Here is a 4,478-nt window from a genome sequence, read left to right on the forward strand (position 1 = left end):
GCATTACCAGTTGCAAGCATAGCGGAGCGGTCTAAGGCGTTGCGTTCAGGTCGCAGTCTCCACAGGAGGCGTGGGTTCGAATCCCACCTCAGACAGAGCCCATTGAAAGTACCAAGCAATAACCAAGGAAACACGGTCAAGAGAGCATTACCAGTTGCCAGGATGGCGGAGCGGTCTAAGGCGTTGCGTTCAGGTCACAGTCTCCCCAGGAGGCGTGGGTTCGAATCCCACCTCAGACAGAGCACATTGAAAGTACCAAGCAAGAACAAAGCAAACACAGTAAAGAGAGCATTACCAGGTGCCAGGATGGCGGAGCGGTCTAAGGCGTTGCGTTCAGGTCGCAGTCTCCCCAGGAGGCGTGGGTTCGAATCCCACCTCAGACAGAGCCCATTGAAAGTACCAAGCAAGAACAAAGCAAACACAGTCAAGAGAGCATTACCAGATGATAAGATGGCAGAGCGGTCTAAGGCGTTGCGTTCAGGTCGCAGTCTCCCCAGGAGGCGTGGGTTCAAATCCCACCTCAGACAGTGACCATTGAAAGTACCAAGCAAGAACAAAGCAAACACAGTCAAGAGAGCATTACCAGATGCCAGCATAGCGGAGCGGTCTAAGGCGTTGCGTTCAGGTCGCAGTGTCCCCAGGAGGCGTGGGTTCGAATCCCACCTCAGACAGTGCCCATTGAAAGTACCAAGCAAGAACAAAGCAAACACAGTCAAGAGAGCATTACCAGTTGCCAGGATGGCGGAGCGGTCTAAGGTGTTGCGTTCAGGTCGCAGTCTCCCCAGGAGGCGTGGGTTCGAATCCCACCTCAGACAGAGCCCATTGAAAGTACCAAGCATGAACAAAGCAAACACATTCAAGAGAGCATTACCAGTTGCCAGGATGGCAGAGCGGTCTAAGGCGCTGCGTTCAGGTCGCAGTCTCCCCAGGAGGCGTGGGTTCAAATCCCGCAGCAGACAGAGCCCAATGAAAGTACCAAGCAAGAAGAAAGCAAAGACAGTCAAGAGAGCATTACCAGCTGCAAGGATGGCGGAGCGGTCGAAGGCGTTGCGTTCATTGTCGCAGTCTCCCCAGGAGGCGTGGGTTCGAATCCCACCTCAGACAGAGCCCATTGAAAGTACCAAGCAATGACAAAGGAAACACGGTCAAGAGAGCATTACCAGTTGCCAGGATGGCGGAGCGGTCTAAGGCGTTGCGTTCAGGTCGCAGTCTCCCCAGGAGGCGTGGGTTCGAATCCCACCTCAGACAGAGCCCATTGAAAGTACCAAGCAAGAACAAAGCAAACACAGTCAAGAGAGCATTACCAGATGATAAGATGGCAGAGCGGTCTAAGGCGTTGCGTTCAGGTCGCAGTCTCCCCAGGAGGCGTGGGTTCGAATCCCACCTCAGACAGAGCCCATTGAAAGTACCAAGCAAGAACAAAGCAAACACAGTAAAGAGAGCATTACCAGTTGCCAGGATGGTGGAGCGGTCTAAGGCGTTGCGTTCAGGTTGCAGTCTCCCCAGGAGGCGTGGGTTCGAATCCCACCTCAGACAGAGCCCATTGAAAGTACCAAGCAAGAACAAAGGAAACACAGTCAAGAAAGCATTACCAGTTGCCAGGATGGCGGAGCGGTCTAAGGCGTTGCGTTCAGGTCGCAGTCTCCCCAGGAGGCGTGGGTTCGAATCCCACCTCAGACAGAGCCCATTGAAAGTACCAAGCAAGAACAAAGCAAACACGGTCAAGAGAGCATTACCAGTTGCCAGGATGGCGGAGCGGTCTAAGGCGTTGCGTTCAGGACGCAGTCTCCACAGGAGGCGTGGGTTCGAATCCCACCTCAGACAGAGCCCATTGAAAGTACCAAGCAATAACCAAGGAAACACGGTCAAGAGAGCATTACCAGTTGCCAGGATGGCGGAGCGGTCTAAGGCGTTGCGGTCAGGTCACAGTCTCCCTAGGAGGCGTGGGTTCGAATCCCACCTCAGACAGAGCCCATGCGTTCAGGTCACAGTCTCCCCAGGAGGCGTGGGTTCGAATCCCACCTCAGACAGAGCCCATTGAAAGTACCAAGCAAGAACAAAGCAAACACAGTAAAGAGAGCATTACCAGGTGCCAGGATGGCGGAGCGGTCTAAGGCGTTGCGTTCAGGTCGCAGTCTCCCCAGGAGGCGTGGGTTCGAATCCCACCTCAGACAGAGCCCATTGAAAGTACCAAGCAAGAACAAAGGAAACACAGTCAAGAAAGCATTACCAGTTGCCAGGATGGCGGAGCGGTCTAAGGCGTTGCGTTCAGGTCGCAGTCTCCCCAGGAGGCGTGGGTTCGAATCCCACCTCAGACAGAGCCCATTGAAAGTACCAAGCAAGAACAAAGCAAACACAGTCAAGAGAGCATTACCAGATGATAAGATGGCAGAGCGGTCTAAGGCGTTGCGTTCAGGTCGCAGTCTCCCCAGGAGGCGTGGGTTCAAATCCCACCTCAGACAGTGACCATTGAAAGTACCAAGCAAGAACAAAGCAAACACAGTCAAGAGAGCATTACCAGATGCCAGCATAGCGGAGCGGTCTAAGGCGTTGCGTTCAGGTCGCAGTGTCCCCAGGAGGCGTGGGTTCGAATCCCACCTCAGACAGTGCCCATTGAAAGTACCAAGCAAGAACAAAGCAAACACATTCAAGAGAGCATTACCAGTTGCCAGGATGGCAGAGCGGTCTAAGGCGCTGCGTTCAGGTCGCAGTCTCCCCAGGAGGCGTGGGTTCAAATCCCGCAGCAGACAGAGCCCAATGAAAGTACCAAGCAAGAAGAAAGCAAAGACAGTCAAGAGAGCATTACCAGCTGCAAGGATGGCGGAGCGGTCGAAGGCGTTGCGTTCATTGTCGCAGTCTCCCCAGGAGGCGTGGGTTCGAATCCCACCTCAGACAGAGCCCATTGAAAGTACCAAGCAATGACAAAGGAAACACGGTCAAGAGAGCATTACCAGTTGCCAGGATGGCGGAGCGGTCTAAGGCGTTGCGTTCAGTTGACAGTACCCCAGGAGGCGTGGGTTCGAATCCCACCTCAGACAGAGCCCATTGAAAGTACCAAGCAAGAACAAAGCAAACACAGTAAAGAGAGCATTACCAGGTGCCAGGATGGCGGAGCGGTCTAAGGCGTTGCGTTCAGGTCGCAGTCTCCCCAGGAGGCGTGGGTTCGAATCCCACCTCAGACAGAGCCCATTGAAAGTACCAAGCAAGAACAAAGGAAACACAGTCAAGAGAGCATTACCAGTTGCCAGGATGGCGGAGCGGTCTAAGGCTTTGCGTTCAGGTCGCAGTCTCCCCTGGAGGCGTGGGTTCGAATCCCGCCTCAGACAGAGCCCATTGAAAGTACCAAGCAAGAACAAAGCAAACACAGTCAAGAGAGCATTACCAGATGATAAGATGGCAGAGCGGTCTAAGGCGTTGCGTTCAGGTCGCAGTCTCCCCAGGAGGCGTGGGTTCAAATCCCACCTCAGACAGTGCCCATTGAAAGTACCAAGCAAGAACAAAGCAAACACAGTCAAGAGAGCATTACCAGTTGCCAGCATAGCGGAGCGGTCTAAGGCGTTGCGTACAGGTCGCAATCTCCACAGGAGGCGTGGGTTCGAATCCCAACTCAGACAGAGCCCATTGAAAGTACCAAGCAAGAACAAAGCAAACACAGTAAAGAGAGCATTACCAGGTGCCAGGATGGCGGAGCGGTCTAAGGCGTTGCGTTCAGGTCGCAGTCTCCCCAGGAGGCGTGGGTTCAAATCCCACCTCAGACAGTGCCCATTGAAAGTACCAAGCAAGAACAAAGCAAACACAGTCAAGAGAGCATTACCAGTTGCAAGCATAGCGGAGCGGTCTAAGGCGTTGCGTTCAGGTCGCAGTCTCCACAGGAGGCGTGGGTTCGAATCCCACCTCAGACAGAGCCCATTGAAAGTACCAAGCAATAACCAAGGAAACACGGTCAAGAGAGCATTACCAGTTGCCAGGATGGCGGAGCGGTCTAAGGCGTTGCGTTCAGGTCACAGTCTCCCCAGGAGGCGTGGGTTCGAATCCCACCTCAGACAGAGCACATTGAAAGTACCAAGCAAGAACAAAGCAAACACAGTAAAGAGAGCATTACCAGGTGCCAGGATGGCGGAGCGGTCTAAGGCGTTGCGTTCAGGTCGCAGTCTCCCCAGGAGGCGTGGGTTCGAATCCCACCTCAGACAGAGCCCATTGAAAGTACCAAGCAAGAACAAAGGAAACACAGTCAAGAAAGCATTACCAGTTGCCAGGATGGCGGAGCGGTCTAAGGCGTTGCGTTCAGGTCGCAGTCTCCCCAGGAGGCGTGGGTTCGAATCCCACCTCAGACAGAGCCCATTGAAAGTACCAAGCAAGAACAAAGCAAACACAGTCAAGAGAGCATTACCAGATGATAAGATGGCAGAGCGGTCTAAGGCGTTGCGTTCAGGTCGCAGTCTCCCCAGGAGGCGTGGGTTCAAATCCCACCTCAGACA

This window comes from Idiotropiscis lumnitzeri, unplaced genomic scaffold (assembly GCF_059441095.1).
Source record: "Idiotropiscis lumnitzeri isolate Australia: NSW breed Sydney's pygmy pipehorse unplaced genomic scaffold, RoL_Ilum_1.0 HiC_scaffold_33, whole genome shotgun sequence".
Lineage (NCBI taxonomy): Eukaryota > Metazoa > Chordata > Actinopteri > Syngnathiformes > Syngnathidae > Idiotropiscis > Idiotropiscis lumnitzeri.